The 26,936-nt window shown below is 30.4% G+C and overlaps 1 protein-coding gene across 14 annotated transcripts in view; it reads left to right on the forward strand.

Annotated features, from left to right (window-relative positions):
• Positions 1-26,936, forward strand: part of LOC129914343 (chromodomain-helicase-DNA-binding protein 7) — a 65,881-nt gene that overhangs the window by 313 nt on the left and 38,632 nt on the right. The window contains exon 1 of one of the 14 annotated variants that reach the window (XM_055993552.1): positions 821-1,430. The exons of the other annotated variants lie outside the window; for them this stretch is intronic. The gene's annotated coding sequence lies outside the window, so the exon portion shown is untranslated. Of the gene's footprint in view, positions 1-820; positions 1,431-26,936 lie in introns of those variants that run through there. 14 annotated transcript variants of the gene reach the window in all.

The following is a 26,936-nucleotide window of genomic DNA, read 5'->3' on the forward strand; positions in this document are numbered from 1 at the left end:
ATTTGAGAAAAAAAAAGTGTGATGTCTGGATTAAAAAAATAGTTGGATTTGAATTGATGAAAAATATAGAAAAAACGAAGAAATGTGAAAATTTCCAAAAATTCTTTAATTTTTTTTCCTAAAATTTGGAAAAAAAATTTTTTTTTGAGAATCTCTTTTGGTTTTCTCGTTTCGTCTGTGAAGACTTCTTCTGTGTGTGCAAAAAGATGGTGGAAATTACGGCGAGTTAAAAATTATTAAAGTGTGAGAAAGAGAAGCAGACAATTGGGCTGGATTTTTTTTTTAATTCTTTTTTTTTTGTTGTATTGTATTTTTTTCTCTCTTCTACTTGATTGTTTTTTTGTGCTTTGCTTGTTCTTTCGGTGTTTAATTAATTGATTAAAAATTACAATAAAAATTTGAAAAAAAGACGAAATGATGAGAAAAAAAGTGGAAATTATGAAAAAAAATTAAAATAATTGGTGCAATTGTGTGTTGAAGAAGGATAAAAAAGAGCGAAAAAAAAGTTGAAGATGGGTTTTGGGAGAATTTGAAAGTGTTGGATTGAATTGGTGAATTTGTTGAGAAGTACAACACGAATCGTCGACAAACAACGACAACGATGATGACAAGAAAAGAGAGTTTTTTTTTTTTTTGTAACACCACACGACGAAATGAAGAAAAGATGGTGGTAAATGCTACTCTTTAGCGGTGTGTTGTCTTTCCGGTCACCGTCAATTTAGTCTTTTTTGTATTCTTTTTCATTTATTGCTTTCTTTAATTTTTTTTTTCGGTTTCGCTTTATTGTAATTTTTCTTATAATGTGTGTGTGGATTATAATTTTTTTTTTTATAAAAGCGAAAAAAAAATTAGTTTCGAAATGCCGCTTGTGGTGGCGTTGCAATATGACGTGACAACGATGAGCCTTTTAAACCAATTAACAATTAAAATTTATAATCCCTTTTCTGTCAATTTTTCCTATACTCTTTCTTTTTTTTTGTTGTACCTTCGCCTATAATATGATATTCCCAGACCAAGAGAGTTCATCAAAATGAATGAAATAAAAAAAAAGAAGTATAAAACATGTACCTAATTATAATTATGCATGTGTATGTATCTCTTTCGATTTGCAATATAAAAAAGAATAAGACAAAAAAAAAGGCCATCTTTTTCCAAAAGCATAATGACATTTTTTTTCTTCTATCTATGTATATGCAAAATGAGACTATTTTCTGACCCAAGTGTTTGCTTCTTTGTGTTTGAAATAAACATTATCAAAACATTGAAATTGAAAGAAAAATCGAAATAAAATGTGGTTTAAAAAAAATCTTTGAATTGGTTCATTGAAAAATTCCATTCAGTCAATTTTGACAAATCTGCGTTCAGCACAAATCATTGATTTTGAGAGGATTTTTTTTTATTGCTGCACCTGTCATTTAGAATGTTTTAAGGTATGTACACAATTATTATTTTTTTTTTTGTTGAAAATTTTACTGTAATTTTTGTAAAAGGTTTGTTTGTGTAAACATTTTATTGAATAAATTTTGTTTAGGTATGTTTGTTGGGTTGTTTTATTTGCATTTGGAGGAGAATTCTTATGGAAATTCTTGTCCTTGAAATTATGAATGAATATGTCTATTTGCAGTTATGTTTTTTTTTTTCATACATGAAAGAACATGTATTTAGGTATTATGGGTAGGAGGAAAAACTTTGACCGTCTGCACTGCTCACGCTCAAATAAAAATCATTTAAGTATTTGAAAAAAAAAGAAAAAAACCTTATGTTTTTTGTAAAAATAAGAAACTAATAAAGCAGAGACTCTTCTGTACTCGCAGATTGTAATAGTTTAGACTGAATATTGTGTAATTTGAGACATTCTACACTTTTGAGTTTAGTAAAAGTGACAGAAGAAAATTGAGAATATATGACGAGACGTTAAGGGAAAACTTTTAAATAAAACATAACTTAACGAAGAAAAAGTATTACTAGCGAAACGTTGGGTAAAAATATAAATTAATTTGTCATTTGTCAAAACACAAAAAAAAAATGTAGTAGAATGAAAAAATGCATATAGAATGTATACAATTTTGTAACTTTTTTGGGACATTAATATGTCTGTTTGGGTACTGCCTAAAACAGAAATATTTTTTTTTTGTCAAAAATAATGTACAAAACTACACCATTCAAGAGTACCCAAACAGGAATTGGCCTTAAAATGTTGAAAAAAAGTAGAAATATTTCTTTTTTAGACAGTACCCAAACAGACCTATTGTAAAATTGTCTTAATATCCAAGTGCTGGTAATTTTCAAGAACCATGCGACAAAGGCTAGACATTTTCATTACCACAAACCCTGATTTCTTTTTTTTTTTTTTCATTGAAAAAAAAAGTAATAGAAAATATGGCAAATATTGTAAAATGTTTGGTTAAATCAGAATTATTGATGTGCGAATGAGAACATGCTCAGAGATATTAATGAAATGTACAAATTTTAATTAATGCATTAGATTAAGTAGACACAAACAGATAGATAGAGAGAGTGAGTGAATGAGAAAGAGAGTAAGAGAAAAATGAAAAAATGAATTTTCTACAACAATGGATAGGCAGCAAATGATTTTTGTAATTTCATCATCATCATCATTAAACAACATCATCATCATCTTCATTGGTTTGCTATATGGATAGTCAAGTCGTCGTCGAATCGAATCGCATATTCACTCCGTATGCTTGTGATGTCGCCTTCGTTTTTCTATGTCGTCACAAATTTTTCTCACACACAAAACAAAACACCACCAAAACGGGGGAGTAGAGTAGTGTTAAGGGTGAGGTTTATAAAGAACACACGCAAGAAGAAAAAAAAAACAGCAACAAAAACACACATTCTCATACCATCAGATTTGAACTGAACTGAGTTGAGCTCTGAGCACCACCAAACAACCAACCATCCACGCCGGAGCTCTATACCTACCTTTTTCAATTCAATTCACTCTTTTTTTTCTACTTTTTTTTGCTTTTTTGCTTTTGGTTTTTGTTGTTGTGTTTGGTGGATGCTTGATGCGGCTCTGGCTCTATGAGATGCTGTTCTTCTCTCTTCTTTTTCTATACAATCAATGAGTATTAGTAGCTTTACCTATCTTTTTTTTTTTTTAGCTAGCTACCAATATTTTATACAGCTATGTAGATATAGATATGTTTTTTTTTATAAAAAAATGAAAAAAAATAGTTCATGAGTATAGAGGTAAACTTACTATACACCGTTGTGTTCTGTACTTGTCGTTGGTTTGGTTTGTGGAATTGGAATTGAATATAAAAAAAAAACATGCTTTTCCACCAATTCCACATTTTTATTCATTTTTTTCTGTTTTACTTTTTTTTATTATTTTAGTTTCAGTGTGTTTACTTACACTATACTTGTTCTCAGCTAAATCTCTCAATTTGATGTATACTTAGATCTTAGCAGGGCTCGAACCTCGGTCATGAAATTTTGGAGTAAATTTGAAAAAAAAAAGTAGAGCAAATGCAAAATTTTCGAAGTAGATTTAAAACAAAACAAAAATCTTTAATTTGAAAGAATTATTTTGAAATAAAACCACCTTGGACAAATTTAATTGTTTTATAAACCTCATTAATGCTAGTGTTGTTTCTTAAATGTGTTTGCAATTCTAAAATAAATACAATTTTAATTCCCATTTCGGTTAATTAGGTTAGTTTAGGTAAACAATTTTGTGTGGAAAAAGTGGAGTACCTATATCGCGAAAAATCGGAGCGTTGGATTAGATTATTTTGTTCCCTCAAAAGAGGAGCAAATTTGCTCCGATCGGAGCTAGGTTTGAACCCTGGATCTTAGACTTACATACATTATATTGACTCTCTTCTTCAATAAAAATGTCTTTTTTATTTTCTTTAACTTTTTTTTTTTCTTATTTTGCTCTTATTTTAATTTTTGTATGTGTTTATTATTAAAATTGTAAAGACACTTAAGTAAATCTTATAATTTATCTGAAAATTTTAGATAAATAACTGATCTTCATTCCAAATTTTAATTTGATGTGTTAGGTACGTTCTTGCTACCTGCACATGCACATTTTCATTCTATTATTTTGGTAATGCATAGATAAAGTTACCTCGATGTAAATATCTAACAACCTAACCTACATATCCAATAATGACATGAAGATATATAAATGTACAAACATAGGTATATTATTTCTACATTGCATATTTTTGTACATAATTTCGAGGTACATAAACCCCTTGCAGTTTTGTTTTGACAATGAATCATAATTCTTTTTTCCATTTTTTATAATATACCTACTTCTTTTCGGTTAAAATAGTGTATTTTCTTGTCCTAATAGCGTTAGCTGTTCTAATTCCAAATGATACTATTAATCCAGTCAAATAAGGGTTTAACCTCGGAATGAATGTTAGTAGAAATTTTTTTTGCTCAATATCTTCCTTTTGCCATTCTATAACATATCTCAAAAGTCTAGAAAAATCTCATGTCCGCTTGTCGCGATTTCAAGGTCAAATCGCGAAATGGAGATTTTCAAAACTAGCAAAAATAGGCTATGGTATTATATACACATATGATACATGATTTCAAAGTATTTTTTAATGCTGATTCCAAAAAATCTAAAATCAAGACAATCTGACGTCTCTGGAAAAAGTTATACCTGTTTTTCATCTGTCAACTCATATTATTATAACAGTTGCAAACTCACTGCCGAAAAACCCTTAAAAGTTATGGTAGATGAACCAAATTTTGCATGAAGATTTTAGAATCCATCATTATTAAAAATCAAAACAATCCATTACAAAAAATATATATACCTACGAAATAATGGTATTTTTTGATGGAGCGGCAAATTTTGGGATATGCACTAAAGAAGATTCTTGTTCATCTTAGGAAAAAGTGCTAATAGGCTAATTTTTTCATTTTAATCTTTGTTTGGATATTCTTTAACTACCCTCAAAAATCTAAAAAAATCTCACGTCCGCAAGTCCTAATTTTCTTGGTTTGAAAATAAGGTGCAGATTTTAAAAAATTAATAAGAAAAGTTTAAATTTTTATATGTATACCAACATAAGCGACATGATTTAAAGGTATTTTTTAACACTTATTCCAACAAAACTCACAAACAAGTCAACCTGACCATCCCTGAAAAGTAATGCACCTTATTCATGTTGATCTGACACAAATATCTGAAGTGTAGTTTTTCAATTTTTTTAAATCTGCAACTTATCTTCAAACCAAGAAAATTGGGACTTCCGGACATGAGATTTTTTTAGATTTTTGAGGGTAGTTAAAGAATATCCAAACAAAGATTAAAATGAAAAAATTAGCCTATTAGCACTTATTCCTAAGATGAACAAGAATCTTCTTTAGTGCATATCCTAAAATTTGCCCCTCCATCAAAAAATACCATTATTTCGTAGGTATATATATTTTTCGTAATGGATTGTTTTGATTTTTAATAATGATGGATTCTAAAATCTTCATGCAAAATTTGGTTCATCTATCATAACTTTTAAGGGTTTTTCGGCAGTAAGTTTGCAACTGTTATAATAATATGAGTTGACAGATGAAAAACAGGTATAACTTTTTCCAGAGACGTCAGATTGTCTTGATTTTAGATTTTTTGGAATCATCATTAAAAAATACCTTGAAATCATGTATCATATGTGTATATAATACCATAGCCTATTTTTGCTAGTTTTGAAAATCTCCATTTCGCGATTTGACCTTGAAATCGCGACAAGCGGACATGAGATTTTTCTAGACTTTTGAGATATGTTATAGAATGGCAAAAGGAAGATATTGAGCAAAAAAAATTTCTACTAACATTCATTCCGAGATTTACCCCTTTTTTCTCCTTATTTTACTGTATTATATCGATATTTTATTTAGTTTCTATTTCTTGATTCTTTCTTTTTTAAATTTTAATCTTCTAATTAGGTACATATGTAGGTACTTGTTGTTTCATTGGTTAATGTTTAGATTCATCATTCATTTACCATTTACACGATTCACATCTTACCATATTTGGTAATAATGAACCTGATAATTTTTTACCTGTATTATTATAGTTGTGTTTGACAGTTGTGGCAAAAATACCGGCAAGTAAATGGATCATTAATCGAAAATATTATTCCGATAGACAAAGTTGTATTAAATCCAATTTATCTGTGAAGATTTCCAGTTTCGGTTTTAAATCAATATTTTTTATTTGTATTGGCAAGAACGGTCTTTTTTTTTTAATTGTATTTTGGACAGTCTTAAGATTTTCAGAAAGCTGTGTTTGTCCCAAAAGTCTGCTTTTGAGTTGAGATCTATCTCAAGAAAATGAGATACTTAGTTCTCAAAAATATACTTTTCTGAAGGTTTTCGGTGTGCTGAATTCGAATCCGAAGTCAGAAACAACTAATCAGCTCCCATTTTTGAGATATTACCGTTAGAAAATGCAAAAAAACATTTTTTTGAGTTCTTCGGACCTTATTCTTTTGTATAAGGAAAACTGTTTGAGCATATTTAGTAACGGTTTCTATAAGAACTGTTTTCCATCTTTCGATAACTGTTTAAATCTTTTCAATATTAATCTTAAAATGAAGTAAGTGGGTTTGGCTTCATATATCATAAAGGAGATAATGACTTTATAAAATTTATTAAAATACCAAAGAACTGAGGATATCTCGGGCAGTAAAAAAGATATCGGAGAGATTAAAACAAATTTAAAAAGGTGAAAAATAGTTCTTATAAAAACCGTTACTAAATATGCTCAAACAATTTTCCTTATATATAAAAGAATAAGGTCCGAAGTACTGCATTTTCTAACGGTAATATTTTAAAAACGGGAGCTGATTAATTTTTTTTGACTTTGGTTTCGAGTTCAGCACACCGAAAACCTTCAGAAAAGTATATTTTTGTTCGGCAACAAAAAAAGTTTAATTTTGTTAACCAATGTAATCTTTTTAAGTCGTTGATCTAAACTCAACGAAAATTTAATTTGAGGCTATTTGTAAGTCGGACTAAGAAAACCAGTTGTCGTTGAGATTTTACTACACTGAGTTTTTTTTTTGTATTGAAATGAAGCACATTGTTTTTTTTTTTTTACATGTAAAAATGTAAATTTTCTTAACAAATATAAGATGTGTAAAACAATGTTGTTTAAAAATCTGTAACAAAATAAAAATACTGGATGTAATGTCACTAATCATGTGAAAACCTTTGATATTTTAAAATCATTATTTAAAAACCACAATCGTTACAATTGACAGTTGTTAAAAAAATGTTGTATTTCAAGCTTATTTTCTGATACACAGAGTGTAACAAATACTCACGAAATGATAGCTACGAGATTCTAACTTCTTAATTTAGAAAGCAAATAAAAAGTCTGTTCACTGTAGGGCTGCCAGATAAAATTTTATTAATGTCGGGACAACAGGTCTAAAAAGCCGGGACAAATCGGGACAGCAAAATAAAAAATTAAAGAAAATAATACAAAATAATAGAAAATGCATTTTATTTAATTTCTTACATTTTATGCAAAAGTATAAACCAATTATTTGGTAAAAATTCCAGTTTTAGAAAACTAAAGTTAAAGAAAAATAACAACGTCTTCATCCATAAAAAATTAAATTAACTAACAATTTCCATTAAATTTAACGTTGCCTTTTGAAAGAGGAAGTTTTAAAAATTGTATGCGTTATTACAGTTTTATTTTTAATGGGGAATTTAAATAAATTATCGAGAATTAATAAATTGAAGCTAAAATAATGGACCAATCATTTTACTTTACACACGTGTAATAAAAAAAGGGAAAGTAATGCAAAACATGCTGCAAATTTTCTATAGAAAAAAATTGAATTTGAAATCTAAACTAACCTCATTTGCGAAATTGTCTCATTTGAGCTCTAGTGAAAACAGGCTATAAGGAAATGTCTAATGTAATTCATTTATTTTCGTATAAATACCAGTCACTTTTATTTTCTTCCACAAAGTTTTCGGATGAAAACGGATTGTCGGGACAAAATCGGGACATTTTGTAAATCGGAACAAATATTGGGACTGTCCCGCCGAAATCGGGACGTCTGGCAGTCCTAGTTCACTGACGCTGTGCTCGACTGTTCTAGACAGAAAAGTACAGCTTTTTGGTGTTCATTGAGTTGTTTTCTGTGCTGAACTGTTCTAGTTTGCTGTTCATTGAAAAATCTAGAACAGTTTAGAACAGGATTTTCTGTTCTTGCTTTTGAGTCAGATCAGGTTAGAACAGATTCGTGAGAAGTGTCAAAATCAAAGCTGTCATTTTTTGTTTTTTTTTTTGATTTAATTGTGCGAACATTTCTCGGGTGTTCGTGGTTTTTATAACTAAAAACAATTTTTAATTATATTTTTCGCAGTAAAAACGCAAAAAATTAGAAAAAAATAACGAGAAACGATAAACAAAAAATTCGTATAATTTACAATTTTTTTTTATTTTGACAACTGACGTTTAAATGACTGTTCTAACTTGTTCTGACGTTTCTCACGAAACTGTGCTGTCCTGTCCTATCCTGTTCTGATCTAGAAAAATCCTCGTTGAACATACTTAAAATTTGTCAACTTGTTTAAAAATTTATAATTTTTGCAAACAAAAAATAAAATTCGTGCCCACCTCACTGTGAGTTGATTCACAGCTACCTAAAACCTAAAAAATTCATATAAATTCTTGAACGCACTTTAAATTAACTTTAATTTCGAATCGACTTTCGACGCTTTGGGCATAAGATAGATCATAAAAATGTGAATTTGGCGGTTCGCATAACTCGGCCCTGTCAAATATGTTATCGAATGAAAGCTACTTTCCGTACACAAACACCGACTAGGTGACTAGCGATGAAAAGTGTAATAGGTGTTCATAAAGATAGATGAATGGAGCTAATATAATAGAACCAAAACCCCTATTGGATGTGCACACGTGTTGCAATTGAATTGCTCGTTTATAAACACGTGTATTTCATTAGTATGATAATAATATTAGTATGATAATACATTATATCGTCGGAACAATTTTTGGACATTTTGACTTTAATGTGTCATTTTACTTGTTATCTGTCCCTCTATTCACTGCGTCAATCCCAATCCTCCATCTGTTGCCTAGAAGCCTAAAATATGATTTTTTGTTGCACGAGTTTGCATGTGTTTCCAAAACTTTGAAGTCGTTTTTCTCAAAACTACAATTTTGCAGATTCGTGGTTTTGGCTTTGTGCCCACGATATGATACCTAGAAACATGGATTTTATTCAATAAAATCGCCTGCATGTTTATAATTGTTATAAAAATGTTTCACAACTTTTGGCAAATTGTATTGGAATTTATCAGGTATCCTAAGACATTTACTCTGATATTAATTATTTTATTAAAATAATTTTTGTAATACTTACAGTTTAATGTGAAATATAATGTTTAAAAAATGCAAATACAACTTTACTGAATTACCTACATACTTTAGGTACATTTATTGTATATATTTATTTAACTCTCTAATTTGAACTTTACTTTATTTTACTTATTGTTGAGAAGATTAAGATAATATAATATCTCATTCTGATAAAATTAATAGGAGATTAAAAAAGTAAATACAAAAAAAAAAAAAAAATCGGTCTCGCTCGCGACTAGTGATAAATATTTTAAACGTTATCTTAATAAATTTGATTGCAAACTGATAAGGAAAGAATTAATAAAAATTCAGTAAAATTTCTGTAGAGGATTTCTCTTAATTTAATTGCGTTGTATTTGGCTTTTGGTTTTTCGAAGTCTTTATCGATTTCACCATCAAAATATAATTCAATACAATTTTAACATAACGCGTTTCTTTGGGGGTGGTATCTACTCATGATTGATAGCTCTACGATCTTATTGACTTCAAAATTTTAATTCTATTCACAATTTCATTTTTAAGTTTATCTTAAGTCTTAAATTTGATTTGGCCGATGGCCGTCTACCAGAGTGACATTAACATTTTAATTTTTACAGAAATATCTTACTAAAGAAAAAAATAATATAATGCTTTCAAAAATATAATTTTACAGTTTTTTAAACAATTTTTTATACGTTAAAAACTTTCATTGATTATACATGTTCTGTATCGCAAAGCATTCAGACAATATTGGTATAAAAGTTCCCAACAGCGTTCTCCATTTATCAGTTTTATTGTTTCTTCTAAACTGTGGGCGGTACTAGATTTTTGTTTTCATGTGTAGTCAGTCTACGACCTATGGAGGAACGCTGATATTGAGAGTTGAGGGATTCAGTGAAACTACAAAAAGTACCTTAAAGAATCCTTAAAATGGATTGTTCACTGAAGTTATTCTTGTTCTTTTTTTTTTTTAATATGGCTTGTCTCTTTGAAGGTGGTCCAGGAATACTGGAAAAAATTAAGGGATCAAAAAAAATTCCAAATTTTTGGGCAAATTTCAACAGGCCGTAACTTCGAAAGAAATGGTCGTACAAGAAATCGATAAAGAAGGAAATTGTAGCTCCAAGTGTCTTGTTTTTGGATTAGAACTTTAAAAATTTTTAACCTATGCGGTTTTTGAGTAATCGTAGAAAAACCAGCAAAAAAAAAAATTTTCAAAATTTTTTTAGTTTTTTTTTTTGGTTTACGGGCGTGGAAAAAAAGCTCATAATTTTTAAAAATGAGAAAAAAAAATCGTTTTTCCTAGCCTTTTCCACATTTTAGCTTCAGAAAAAGTTTAAATTTAAAACGAAAAAAAATAAAAAAAAAAATTCAAAAAATAAAATTTTTTTTTAAACAAGTTAAGGAAATTCAAGAAACCATCGCCGAATCATTTTTAACGCGTTTCCGCAGCTGTATTCCTTGATTTTACTGATCTCCTTTTAATTAAATTAAAAAAAAAAAAATTTTATTTTTTGAAATTTTTTTTTTTTTTTTAAATTTTTTTTCGTTTTAAATTTAAGCTTTTTCTGAAGCAAAAATGTGGAAAAAGCTAGGAAAAACGATTTTTTTTCTCATTTTTAAAAATTATGAGCTTTTCAGAGCAAAAAACGTGATCCTTTAATTTTTTTTTTAAATTCGATCGAGTGAAACAATAAAACGGCTGGCTGGATTAATTTGATTTTTTGTAGGGTTTTTGTGGACATATTGAACTGTAAAAGGCACACTTAACATTAGTGGTTTCCTCAATATTTTCGATCTAGCGCTCGATTTTCCAAAAAACCACCAAAAGCCCTTTTTTTGTTGCATTTTCAAATTCATGTGAAAATAAGAACAAATTTTTTTTTGGAAAAGCAATGGCTAACCGTTAAGGAGAATTAATTCAAGTTCTTGAAACTCACCTTTAACTTTCTGTGCAATCATTGGTTGCTGAGATATCGATAATCAAACACAAAAGGATCCTTTTCCATTTGAAGACCGATATCTCGGCGAGAAGTGGACGTATTGAGGTGTTCAAAAAACCAAATTAAAGCTAAATGAACAAAGTATCCGATCCTTATAGTGGTTAAGCTAAAAAAAATTTTTTCCACGCCCGTAGACAAAAAAAAAAAAACTAAAAAAATTTTGAAAATTTTTTTGTTGCTGGTTTTTCTACGATTACTCAAAAACCGCAGAGGTTAAAAAATTTTAAAGTTCAAATCCAAAAACAAGACACTTGGAGCTACAATTTCCTTCTCTATCGATTTCTTGTACGACCATTTCTTTCATGTCTCTCAAGTTAGCAGAGCAAGGTCAGCAGAACATATGTTTTGTTATTGGATCTTTTAGTGCTTATTAAGTGCTAATTAAGTGCCCCAAAATTAAATTAAGTGCTCCACTACTTTTGGAGAAAATTAATGTTCTGCTAACTTGATTTAAAGTTAGCAGAGCAATTACCAGAAAATGCCCTAAACTGCTCGTAGAAAAATCGGGTTTGGTATAATATTTAGGTGCTAATTAAGTGCTCTACGAATCCCAAAAAAAATTTCCAAAAATAATTTTTTTTCCAAAAATAATTTTTTTTCTGTGATTTTCGAAAAATTTTTTTTTTTTTTTCAAACTGTCTTAAATAATTAAGTGCTTAACTAATATAAGTTAAGTACTAAAATTAAGAAGTTAATTTTCTCCAAAAGTAGTGGAGCACTTAATTTAATTTTGAGGCACTTAATTAGCACTTAATAAGCACTAAAAGATCCAATAACAAAACATATGTTCTGCTGACCTTGCTCTGCTAACTTGAGAGACATATTTCTTTCGAAGTTACTGCCTGTTGAAATTTGCCCAAAAATTTGGAATTTTTTTTTTGATCCCTTAATTTTTTCCAGTAGTGTATCTGATTTGATGAGACTTGCATTGATTTCCTCATATCTGTTCCATTAAAAGTGACTAGTAACGTACTCGTGAGTACTAAACAACTCCGAAATGTGACTTATTAAAGGAAGGCATTTGCATTCTAGAGAGGAAAGAAAAATTCAAACATATACAAAATGGGATCTGTATTTTGTGGGCTATAAGAGTCAGCATTTGAGAACAGAATAAAAGCCGTAATACCCCCAGCATAATTCTTCAAAAGACATAGATTTATTCAGCAATAAGGTCCGAAATCAGCTAAGAAATCGAAATAAAAAAAAAAACGTCATCATGAACATAATTTGTAAAATACTTTAAACAAAAACGTTTGCTTTTGATAGACATGTGAAAGTTTTCACTGATATGCTTAATTACATTTGATAGTATTGGTCGGTAATAAAAAAGACTGAAGCAAATACAAATTTCATAAAGATTAAAAAAAAAAAAACTATTAGTATACCCCATTTTGTCAAACTTGGATTTCAACAACAAAAAAACTTTGAAGAAAAAGAAAATTTCAAACTCATGTCTAATAATTGTGATTGCGTTTTATCTTATGTATACATTCTGTATAACTTGGTTAACCCTTGTTAATTCTCATATGTTTGCATGTACACCATTTATACCAACTACATAACGACATTATAACCATAAACCAGATAAAAAAAAACTCATAAAATTAAAATAAATAAAAACTATAGCTGTTGTTCTTAGTGCTTTTTTTTTTTTTGCTCTCCACCATTGACCTAACAGATACATATTTGTGTATCTCAAACACCCAAAAGTGCCTACAAACATACATTGTACATATACATTTAATTTTTTTTTAAATGGCGAATACCTATAAAATAAAAAAAAATGAATTTTATAAAATGAAGAAATGTCATTCGTCATCAGCAGAGAAAAATGGACGGACTGTACATTTTTTGATAAAAGTAGGTACATGTTTGTTTGTCGTTTGTGATATAACAACGTGTAATATAATGAACAATTATTGGCTAATGGACATTACATCAATAATTTATTGGTAGAATATGATTTTTTTTGCAATAAATGCAAAACACAAAATGCCAAAGAACATTTCAATAAAAAAAAAAATAATGTAGGTAGGTGGAAAAGTTGCAAGTACTAGTAACACTATAGATTTTAATAGCGGAATGAGGTTAACGAACTTTTTTTTTTTTTTTTTCTTTTTTGTATTATTCCTCGCTACTTTTTTGTTGGCATTGCTGTGTGCTAAGCTTGTACACACTGACTATCTTTCATTCTCTCTCTCTTCGTCGCTCAGTTTATTATGATTCGATTCGGTCTATCTCGTTTACCCTTTTACACATTCATAATCGTTGCTAAGTATTTCATTTTCTGTGCGCGATTGCTGCTGGTAATGCTGCGAATTATATATATTTTCGTTTTCTAAATCTCGAACTTATACTTAAGTACGTGTATTTGTTTAATTGCATTTTTTTCACTTTTTTTTTCATTTTATTTGCTACTCTTGCTCTTCGTTAAGTTTTCAGATTCAACTTCAAAATGACTATGGTCTCGCCTGAACGGGACGTGTGTCTCTACTTCTTTTAGGTTTTTGTTAAAGAAAAAAATTATAATAAATAATAAAATAAGAAAAAACAAAAAATAAAGAACCGTATAAAGAGATACAAATGCATTGGTGAGGCCTACCTAGCACGGCGCATTTAGTTTGTACTTCCACTTCCATCTTGCAAAGAGAAACACAAGACAAGAGGAGGTTAAAATAATGATACTTTCGAGATATTTCTTCTTCTTTGCACAATCGTTCATGTGCCATAATAATGGGTGTTGTTGTTGTTGTTGTTGCTGTTTGGTGTTCGTCTTCTTCATGTACCTTACATTCATTGTAATCATGTCGTCTAATATACATTTTTAATTTTCTATATCCATCTATGTTTCTGTTTTTTGGCGTCATCGTCGTCTTGGTCGTCGTCGTATAGTCGTCGTTTGTCGACGGCTATTGCCATCGTCGTCGTCGTTTTACATGCAAGACAACTAACAATAATCTGGGGTGCACACTCTTCAACTCTCTCAGTTGAAGATGAAGAAGCGCGTGTATATGCGCTTCCACAGTGTGCTGTTTTGTTGTCTGCAATTGTAATCCAATTCTCCAGTATCCAATGTGCCCATGCATGCTGTTTTTTATTTTGAATTCCTTCATCTCCATCTTTCTTCAAATATAATTTTTCCCTCATCGTCGTCGTGTAACCAAACATCATTGTCATCTTCACTCCGGATCCCCTTAAACCTCTGTTTTTTTTTTTTCTGGTTATAGAGCTGTTGTTAATCTTTGTTTTACCTCTTCTCTATTGAGTATGGAGTAGTATCAAATTCAAATGTTCAAACTTCGATTCCAATAAAATCGAAAATATATATATTTTTCAAGAGTTGTTGTTGTTATTATTGTTGTTTGTCTTAACAACAACACAACATTTTTTTGAAGTGTTGAAAAGGGCGCGGCGGTAGTGGCATGGAAGTTGTATAGTGTTGTGTTGAGAGTTGAGTAGGTTGTGATACTTGTGATCCGTTTTGTTGCCTTCATTTGATGCTAGATTTTTACCGCCAAACACTATACTAACAACATACCACATCATCAATGTGTATTGAAATAAAAACAACAACACCAATGGATTACTGGTTCTCTAGGTATAGTTTATTATTTTGTAATGGCTTAAGCATTTCAACAAGAAGAAGGGTTCACAAAAGCCATAAAGTTATTGGAATGATTGAATATCCTATAGAAGGAAGTGGGATTTTTAATTGTAGGGAAAATTTTTTTTCGCTACGCTTTGTAAAAGAAAATTAGTTCATGAAACTCAATTAAGAAATGGAATGCTACATTTTGCTCTTCTCATTCTATTACCAAAACCATACATCATTGAGAGCGGTAAGAACTTAAGTGTGGACCATTTGTGGCACAGTATGTACCAGTCGAGTAAATGGACCTCAAGTGCCCAAATTCGGAAACTTAAGTTACACTTTCCATTTAACAATGGGTTATATTCATAGTTCTTTAATAAGTTATGCTTATGATTATGACTTTCTCGTTTTTAAGCAAAGCTGGAGTTTATCTTATTCATTGACATTTGGAACCCATTTCTAATGATAAATTGTAGTCTAAAAGTTGAACTGGGGTCTTAGTCGTTTCTATTTCTGTCAAACGACAAAATTATTCGAACTGTCAAACTTCAAAAACTTATGGCGTTTTTAATTGGAAATCCGGAATTGTTCTTCGATTCCGAATCCAAATTGAAAAGTTTTTTTTATTCCGAAAAATCTAAAGTTTGTTGTGAATGTATTGGTTAAGTTTGACATGTGTCACATATATGTGACAGACAGGGAAATTCTCTGTTTTTCAGAATCAGAACTGCCAGTTTTGCCCAATTGCTTCAAGATTGCCAATTAAAAACGCCATTACATATAAAATAAAGATCAACAAGTCTTAAATGAACCAATTTTCGCAGTTAGATATAAAATTGTAATAGATTAGACCTTGGACCAGAAGAGAGCAGAGCTGTTAAATTCTCTATGAATAGCACCTGTGTCAGTCATGAGGAACGTCAAAACAAGATTCGACAGAAAACAACACCAAACGCAGTTGACAGTAGTTCTTACGGACTTGTTCTGACCTTTTCGACTTAAATGCTAATTAAGGTCTATACAAAGTTTAAAAAAAAAAAACAAGCAGTTGTCAACTTATTTCTTAAGTATATTTGGATAATTTGAAAGCAATTTCAAAATATTCTGTAATCAAAAATATAAAAGTCCATTTTATGGCCGATTCATGGAACAAACGTCATTTTACGATGCAAAAGCCAGATAAATACATATTTAAAATGGCTTTTTGAAATTGGCCATTAGACTGACAGATTGTTTCATAAATGTGCATCTCCCTCTTACAGAGAAAAACTATAGATATCGAATGACACTTAATTTTGACAAACCTGGTAAAGTGGAAAATGTGTCAAAATTGTTTATGAGGTAGACCTGTTTGTTTACCATATTTACCATTTTACTAGTTTTAACAAGAGTTTACACCGTTGCACGAATACCCCTATTATCTATTTGGATCGTTGGTTGTGGCTATTCCGTTCTTATATCACAGCAATGAACGCGTCCAACTATATAACAACAAATAGCAGTTTTAAAGAAGAAATGCTGCGTTCTTAAGTGCAGAACCTACATTGCTCCAAAAACAGATATTTTACAAAAATACTTATACGTTTATGTAAGCTAATGCTGCGAGTTACTAAAAACTATAAACAAGATTATAATCTACATTTTGTTAACGTTTCAGCTGATATTTTAAAATAAATTAACTATTAATGTACTCCATGAATGTCCTGCACATTTTTTTTTCCTTATCTGTCACCAATCAAAATGCGTTCCAGATACAGACTGAACTGTCACTTTTTGTAGGTAACACTGACAATTTCGAGTCTGGTTCAAGGTCAGCTCAATTGGGACAGGTGCCATTCCTCCTGAGAAACAAAGAATTGATAAAATGCATATAACTTACCTGCTGTTTCAAAAAAGGAAACAGAAAAAGTATCAATTTCTACTCCTTGTACATTAATTTGGTTACACATACGATGTACATGAAAAGTACTTGTACATTATTTACTTTACTTTTCTCTTAAGAAACAGGAAAAAAAAAAAACAGTCACATTTTAAACGTTGCCAACATCCAGACATGAAAACTATTTCTATATCCATCAAATAGAGAGATTCCCTTACCAACTTACCCAATCTACAAAACTATACGGTATACTTACATAGCTCTGACTTGATTATCGAATTTCTTTATTTATCTTTACAACAACAACTAACCCAGCAGCAGCAGCAACAACAACAAAAAAAAAAGAATATTTTTCTCACTCGCTTATATGTCGACATCACCCCTTAATTTGTCTCTTTTCAATTGTGTAAAATGAAGTAGCACTTTTCATCGTACAGAAAAACGTGCTCCCATTACTCTATCTACATTATATCTTGCAAGGTATTTCGTCGTACGTATAGCGTGACGTTTCCACAAGCTATATTATCTACGACGAACCAAGCACAAACGAACGACCCAAAAGTCCGACAACCCGATTTTTGTATAGCCAGCCAGCCATCTATCCATCCATCCATTAGGTAGGTATGTACCTGCAAAACTTAAGTATACCTACCTTACATACCTACTATACCTATCGAATTAAATTAAAAAAAGAGAGTACCGATGAAGAGCATCATCCACATGCAAAATAATATAATCAAATAAAAAATGTGTATACCATCTTACACTTTACTTCCATACAATGACACATGTCATTAATACAACCTAAACATTTTGCTGTCATTTTCTTCAACACTATTATATGCAATATATTATTGATATTAACTGAAAATTATATTTTCGCAAAAACAAGAAAAAAAAGGGAGAGGCAAAATATTAGAATACATACAAAAAAGACTAGAAAAATAAATCCATTTTCTTTCTCCAAATCAACCCCTAATTGTAATTTTTGTTCTGTCAAGAAGTCAGAGACATTTTTTTGTTCGAACAAAACCAAATGACATAAGAAACCAAATTTTTTAAACAAACAGATCTTAAAATCCTTAAAAATGTCTCCAGATCCAGATTGATTTCATAGGGTGACACATATTTTTTGGAACGAATTTCAAAAAAAAAAAAACAAAAAATTTCAGCATCGATAATAAAGTTTCCCAATCCTTCAATATCTGTGTTTCTTTTATGTTTTTTTTTTTTCGGTATACCCATCTGTTCATATCATATACCATATCTAAATCCCAAGCCAGAAAATAATAAAAACCCACCCCACTTCTCATCGTCGTCGTCGTCGGTACAAATCTTTATCTCTTTGGTTTCTCTTGCTCTAAAAAGAATAACACTTGCACTCTTTGCTAAAACTCTTTAACTATGAATATTACTCTCCTGCCAAGCGCCACATTCAAAATACACAGAACACAACCAACAACCAAAGCCAGACAAAACGACGGACAACTGTCAGATTTTCTGGTGTCGCTGCTGTCGGTCGTGCCTCTGCCTCGTGCAGCAGCAGCAGCACTAGCAGCTGCCCCTCTTACTGTGAATGTGGTCTCCATTCTCCAACACAATGTTCTGGTACGTTCGCCTTTGCTTGCCTTTATTTTATATTTTTTTTTTTTTTTGTATCTATCGCATTCGCATTAATTAATTTTGGTGTATGCGCGTCGCAAAGCACACATATTACTTTTCGAATCGAACCAAACGGCGGCGTTGTTCGGTGGGTTTATACCTATTATATACATTTATTCGTACATATATATTATTATTTTTTTTTTTTACATTTTAAACACACATTCCCTTCTTATTCTTACTCATTTAAAAGTCTGTACCTATTTGCTAGTTCTTTCTCATTCATTTTGAATAGTTTATTATACTACTTAAAGCGTTTTTCTGTTCCAATTGATTTATTTGTGGGTATATGACATTTTTCTTCAAATGTCATGATTTTTGTCTTACATAATGACATTTTACTAATTAGAGGTTTTCTTTTGTTTGACGTAACATTCCAATCAATATGAGCTGTCAATTATGTCAGTTTATTGTGGTTTTAATGTTGTGTCTGCTATGATGACATAAATCTGACAAACTGTCATTTCTATGTCTAGCAGACTTCTATACCACACTTTCATCTGCATATATTTTGCAAAGGTCATTTCCTTTATTTCGTCACACCTTTACTCCTCTAGACTGATTCTTTTCTTTCTTTTTTGTGTTTCCCAACACAAAAAATTGAATCTCTACCGAGTAGTACTCGAAACTCGACTCGATATAACCAAAAAACCATGTCCCTTTGCAGCTGTGAATAAATAATAAACGTATCTCCTCTTCTCTACATATAATATGCTTTGCTTACCTACATGATGTATAAAATGTTTAAATACAAACATTTTCGTTTTTATATTTCACTCTTTTTTAAACTTCTCTTTATCATCAATTCCTCCACTTTCATTCATTCACTTGTTGTGTTGTCGTCGTCGTTGCCGTCGTCTGGCGTTTGACTCTATGGATAACCATCCTACTATATAAAAACACGCTACTGCTGTTTTGTTGCCGGTATAAACACAGAATACCGGCATGCCAGAGCCAGATTGCCAGACCCAGACAGCACCAGACTTGAAGAGCAGGCAACAACAACAAAAACAACAACAAAATGAAAAAAAAAAAAAAAAATTACCGAAAAACCAAATAAAGTGGGCAACAAAAATAAAACAAATTGACAGAGAGAATATTATGATGGAAACGGATCCATGATATTATATTTTGTTTTTAAAAATATGGGAATCTTGTCAGATGGTTGTTTCTGGTATGAATGTTTTTTGGATAGAAATGAGCAGGTCAGAAGTCATGAAAATATTTTCAAAAAAATGTCATTTTATGAAATTTTTCATTGTATTTTGAAGTTATGAACAGAGTGGGAACACTTGCAGTAACCCAAAAACCTTATTTCACAGATTAGCTTAAGAAAAAGATTGATTAATTACATTCTGTCTTGTTTTCTGAGAGTTATCGGAAGGTTCTGCTCGTTAATTAAGGCATTTCATGACTACATACTACAAACGTGAGTAGTTTTGTTTTGTTTAAATGTCAAAAAAAATAACAAAGTTTGACACTTCGTATTATAGTTTTGACAGCGACTGTTAATGCAAATTTAACCTTTCAATTGCTGATGGCGTGTCGATCTGTTTATTCACACCGTCTGTAATCTGATTCTGACGCATAACAACTTGCTGATTTCAGTGCAACATTCATTGCATTTTGCCATACGTAGTAGGTACGTATCTGCTAATTAAGTGTCATGAAATTAATCGAATATTGTGGTATGAATCAAATATTTATGGGAAAATAAGCTTCGTGTTTTTTTACTGTACAGGTTATTTGTGACTCGAGGCAGTTATCAGTAGAAAGAAAAGCAAAACAAAGTTTAAAATTTTAAGATTGTTATGAAATTCACCAAAAAGGAGTTTTATTATACCTACTGATATATTTATCCATATAAGACGCATTTCTTAGGAGGTAGTAGACAACTAATGAGTTGAAGAATACTATAATCTAGTACTACCAACTACATTAGTCGCATTACATTGAAAGTCATAGACTACTCATTAGTATTTAATAAGTAAATCTAGTACTATAATCAACACATGATCTTTTTCTCAAGGTGATAGGTATATGTTGTTGTGCTTGAATTTTTCTCATGAGTATTTACCTCCAAAAATAGCGACTTTTAATCCCATCTATTAGTTCATACTGGATCATCTTCTAATGTTAAGTCTACAATTTACGTCATGACGACAACATTTTAAAAGCATTTGTCAAATTGAAAACAGCAAATTTATAATGCATCAACTAATTGTTAGGTCAGTTCATATAATTGAAAAGTTCAAATTATAAGAATTATCAAAATTATGGAGTAAAATATCTATCAAATTATAATAATACAAAACTGAATGTGTAATTACTTTTGGTTACCTAACATAATTATTGTTTTTTTTTTTTTTTTCAATTAAACTCGATTAATTTTCACGCTATCGATGTTATCACTTTCAAGTGACACGTGCAGATAATTATGAATAAAAAACAAACGTAAACACATGTGTTTATGTGAAACCATAATATTTTAACTTCTATAAAAATATGAGTTTTACTAATAATTACCATCACATTTCATAGAGTGTTAATTATTTGCGTAAGTTAAACATTTCCTAAATGATCTGTCAAAATTTGTTTGGAATATGAACTACGCATTTTGAACAGAACCGATGTGGTTAACAACTAACAAGTTTCAAAATGCCAAAGCATAATGACACCATTTGTAAAAATTAGGGCATTTTCACATTGTTTCATTTTATTATATTTGAACAACCCTGATTTAGCTCTCTTGGTATGCCAAAAACATACCAAAATCAATTTTTTTTTTCAAATTACACGTTGTTAGTTTTTTTTTTTATTGGTTGACCTTACTAAAAAAGAATGTTTGATTACTTTTTGTGTAGGTTAGATAGTTTTAGGTAAAAAGATGAGACTTGACCATTAGTCTGTTCATTTTCATACTCTGTCATATTGCTCTTTGATTAAAAACTGAAATGTGACAAAAGGAGTTACAGTCGAACCCGGATATGCACCTTATCATATTTAAGAGTTACATATGTAGGTGCTTAAAAGCAATTGCCTCATTAAAATAAATAAAAAATAAATTAATTGTAATAGATTGATGCTATTACTTTTTATGTATGTTCGTTTTTTAGTTGTACAGTATGAAATGTTTATGAAATTATTATGAAATATCAAAATATAGGTGCACAAAAAATCGAGACATTTAAGCGAAAGGTACTTATATGGATTGAATTGTATACGGTCACAAACAGCTTGGTGCCAATTGTGTCTATTAGCATTTAGCACCATATCTATGGAGAAGGCTTAGAGTTTACTAAGAGTAGATGATCTAGTACGTTTTCTACTAAAATTACTCATGCTCTTCTACCCGAGTATAGGTGGGAATTGCATTGATTTTGGTTTAAAATGGACTCCATTGAAAATCGCTAGTAAACTCCAGTTCCTTAAAGAACAGGGCTTTCTCATTTAGGTAATGATTGCCAGCTTCTGAGAATGTTTAAAATACTCATAAAAAGCGGCAACTAATTGTTGGCGTTATGAATATTGCTTGCGTTAATAAATTAATAAATAAATTTATTTGCCTTAGGAGGAACAAGCTTTTCAAAACTCTTGAAGAAGAGAGTGACTCCCCTGATAATAATAAAGTCAAGTACCTACAAGTATCGGCACTGCAACTTGAAGGTCTTAAGTGCAAGAATTATCAATGAGTTGCTCATAAAAAAAATTAATATATAATTGTAAGTTATTAGAAAAGCAAAAAGGTACGCCAATTATTATCTAAATTCTGAGGAAATAAAAACTATTGAATATTCCTGCCATATTTGATTTTGATACCGATTATATCAAATACCTAAAGTAAATAAAAAATCTTCTCGAAATAAAGTTTTTAGATCAAAGTTTCTTACGTAATGAGTTAGTTATATTTGAAAATTCTCAAATTGAAGAAAAAAAAAATTTAAATAAAAGAAATGCCTTTTTTTTCTTACTCTCAGCTCAGTATTGTATTTTGTATTATAGTTGTGCTGCCCCCATACAAGGTTGTGCTAAATTTAGCCACACACGATTTTTTTTATTTGCTTTATGCTTTATATTATTTTTTTTTGTAATGCTTACTTATATGAAAGAAAATCGATAGACATTAACATCCTCATCGCCATGATGATTGTTGCATTTATTATTCCACATTCGGGGTTGGAAAAATAAAAATAAAAACAAGTCATACAAAAACAAAACATACAAACACCACACTTCTCCTATAACCACCCTAAAAAGGTGTATAGAATTGAGAAATAAAATGAGTTGTGTTGCTATACGTAAGTCTTGTCGGCTTTTGTACAATACCAATAATACAAAAATTGACTTGATATTCCCTATACTAGTTGTTCAACAACACGACTCATTTGATATCATCGGGTGTCCCTTTCTGGTCGACTGAATTAAAACTATTTTCCATTCGTTTTATAGGTATATCTTTTTCCCACCTTCATACAACATCTCTCACTGTTTTCTGAGAATTAAATAGAAGAAAAAATCAAACAATTTCAAAATTGAGCTCTAAATCTGAACTGAACACCAGAGCACAGTTGCAGAGATAGTATAGTTGTGTGCACAGAGAAAACCAGAAAAAGGAGAAAACCATCATCAAAATGGAAATCGAGTAAAAAGGTCGCGCAAATATCTCATTATCCGGCAGCGCCGTCATCGTCATGTGGCTTGTTTTTTTTTTTTTACGTATTTTGTTCATATATATATTTTGTTGTTCATTCTAGTTATGTTGTTGTTTAATTTTTGCTCCCAAACTAAAGTGTTCAGCTCTCTATAATTCACTTCTGTATTTTCAGCTGCAAAGTCTTATGTACATGAGAGAGTAATTACACAATTTTTGTGTGTTTTATTCTCTTTGTCAGCAGCAATGGTAGCATATCGCGTATAGAGCTTTTGAGTCTCCAACATAAAATAATCCTATTGCTGATCATTTGCATTGTAAGTTGGTATACCAACTTTTTTGTTTGCATGCAACAACAACAACAACAACAACAAAATGTCATAACAATTACAACCCAAACCTAAAAGTTATATACCAAAAAAGTGACAAATATGTCAAAAATATTCACATTTTTCGGGCGCGTCATCGTCGTCCTCGTAAGTATTGATTTTTCACTGCAGCCTTTTTGCAGCATGGATGAGCACTAAAGTAATGCTGCTGCTACTTGTGGTACTGCAAAAAAAAAAAATAAAAGCAAAAAGGATTTATTTAAAAAAAAAAAAATCCCTCAAACCCACGCATTCACCATTCTTTCCTCTTTTTCATCATATCTCTGTATAATAATACCGTCCCGGTCCCATCATCATCATCAGTACAAAAAGAAGAGCAAGAGCTCCAGAATCAACACAAGCAAAATAAACTAATACGTTTATTATGCGAATCGAATGATTCCTCTCTGCACACCACATTTAACATTTTTTTTTTTTTTCATTTTTCTTTTTGTTTGTCGTCTCCTGTTTTTACCTACAAGCTACGAAACGAAAAAAAAAAAAAAAAAAAACTGCTCCTATAGTAGCTGTGTAGCACTTCTCTCACACACAACTGGGAGCGGGATATGACCTGACAGTCAGTCATTCTGTTGGGTTAGTGAGTGAGCAGCTCACCTTGTTCTTGTTACCCTTCCGAATGGATGGCAAAATATCCCAAATCGCGGGTACAAAAGGGGAAGGAAATATAAAAAAAAAAAAAATATAAAAAAAAAAAAAAGAACCCAAACCACCACCACCAGAACCACACTATTCCTCTTATTTGGTTTATCTGTGAGCTACTACTGCCGCTGCTTCTGTTGTGCTGTTATACTCTGTGCTCTGCTGTCGTTGTTTCGTATCCTCTATGCTCAATGTTAAAATTCCGAAATATGGAAACCACCAACGCGCTCTGTGATGTGATAAGAGGTAGAAGTAGCAGTTAGTATAGGGAGACTGTTGTATGCCCACCAACAACCAACCAGAACCACCCCATACTTTAGCTTCAGAGCACCCAAGCTATACCAGCTCACGCAACTCGCATCGTCCTGTTCCTTAAAAAAATACCGCCATTCGTTGACTGTGTGTCTCTTGTATCTATTTATGTGTCTATGTATCTACTCTATGTAAATGTACATACCACGTACCTACAATGTTTTTTTTTTTTTTCAATATTATTTTGTTTTTCTTATTTTATCCTTTTATATCACTTGAATGTCCTTATAATAAAATGGACATGATTTTATTTTCTCCGTCAATATTATTTTTTTTCAGTAGGTATACGTGTTTTTTCACAAAAATATTTTTGCAAAGGAAAAAAATTAAATTATAAAACGATTGATTAAATACTTAATTTTGTATATTTTTTTTTATATTTCTATAAACTACCCTGTAAGGGTCCTATAACGGGTAGTTGGTAGTAATTATATACTCCCTTTGAAACTTAATTATTTCACGGTGTACCTAAGTTTTTCACGTCATACCCGCATTGGGTCGTAATTTAATAGAAAAACAATGCCATTTTTCGTTAAGGAGATCATTATTTATACTGGCTATGTTTATTAAATGAAAATTCCTATAAGAACACTATAGCTCAGATCCATATCAAAAAACATCAGAACATATTAATGTATTCCCCTTACATGGTATAGGTTTTACTGTTATCCAGATAGTGTTAAAACAATTCATACAAATTCACGTTTCAGTGTTTTATCAGTTGTTGTATAAGTTTTTTCGGCGTGTACATTTGTAGGTCTGTTTGTGTTCTTTTTGGACAAAAATATAAAATCTGTTAAATATTAAAAAGGGGGATAAAATCCTTTCAGAGAAAAAAAAAAGTGAACAAAACTACCAAAACGCTTTTAAGACAAAACATGGCTACTTTTTCAATATCACTTTCAACTCGGTCAACGAAACCGGTCAAGAAAGACGTTGACTCTGACGTCAACAAAAACATTATATTCATTCTGTCAACGCAACGTCAATGTCAAAACTTAAAACTGTTTGTAAGAATTTTGTTTTGACAATCATACGATATTACAGTTAAATAAAAAACACAATTTTAGTAAAAATTCATATTTTTCAGCAATTACCAGCTTGTAAACTGTTTTAAAAAAAATTGTTTTACTACTTTGATATTGGTAAGAAGAGGAAATTGTTTGTTCTCTAGCGAGAACTCTCTTTTGCGACTTATATTGGTCAAAAGGTTATTTATTGATACGCCAAACAAGGATTTAGTAATACAAATGATGGAAATACTTTACGAAGATTTTTCGAAAATCCAAATTTAAATCAGCTATAACCCTTGTATACGAAGAACTTTTAAACTGCAAGTTATTTAAATGCACTATCATCTATGGAATCTATAAATGTTGATTAATTCACCGAGTATTCTAAAAGCATTTTAAAATTTTAAAATCCAAACACAGTCACAAACTCTTGACCGCAAAACTTCACAAGATTCTGAACAATGGTGGAAAACTTATAAGCCATCAAATTTTACCGCTATGGGGAACTTTCAAAATAGGACACTTTTTAAAAATTTACTTGAATTGTTTTTTTTTTTTTTTTTTTTGTTAATTGCTTTTTCAAAAAAAAATCTTTCTTCTGTCAATCATTCTTAAACACCCTGTGAAACATTTTTTTTTTTTTTTGAAATTCATTAATAACTCTGGAAGTTTTCCTTTAAAAAAATGTAGGGATATCTTAATGCGTTCAAAAGTTTTTGTTTTTTTTTTTTTGACATGAGTTTAAGCTCTGCTTAAAGGTTTATGAGTATATCTAGAAATAGCCAAATACATGATTAACCTAGAGATTAACCACAGTTAAATCGCTGCAAAAGCCTGCTATGAAACTTAAACCAAGATTGAACCACGTTTAAACAAGATTCCGACTAAAAAATTATTAATTATATTATTAAATTAATGCTGACATATTTAGCATATATTTAGATAATTTCCTGAAGAAAATTTGAAAACCGTGTAAAAACAAAACACTGTAATGTTGGTGTTGGTGAAAAAAAGTAGATTTCGTATTTTTCATTTTTCTCAAAAACTAAAAGAGGTTATGACTTCTAGTTTTCTGTGTTTGACTAAAAATATATCATAGAATTAAGAATTGGAAAAAAAAATTAGTACTTAATTGGGTAGATTTTTCGGAATAAAAGCTATTTGAACTTTTTTTAAATTTTTTTTTTCAAAATTTTGTGTTTGAAATTTTTTGTTTCAAAAACTATTCATCAAAAAACATTTATTTAAAAACCAGAAAATAGTATAACTTTTTACCTTTAAAAGAAGCTATCGTTTAGTTTTTAAAGTGTTGCCGTTGTCTTTTTTGATTTAAGGTCAAGTTCTTAATTTAAAATTTTTTTCACATTCAAGTGCTTGGCAGACCGTTTTTGCCACGGCTGACTAGATTTTTTTTTTCAGTAAC

This window comes from Episyrphus balteatus, chromosome 1, assembly GCF_945859705.1.
Source record: "Episyrphus balteatus chromosome 1, idEpiBalt1.1, whole genome shotgun sequence".
Classification (NCBI taxonomy): Eukaryota; Metazoa; Arthropoda; class Insecta; order Diptera; family Syrphidae; genus Episyrphus; species Episyrphus balteatus.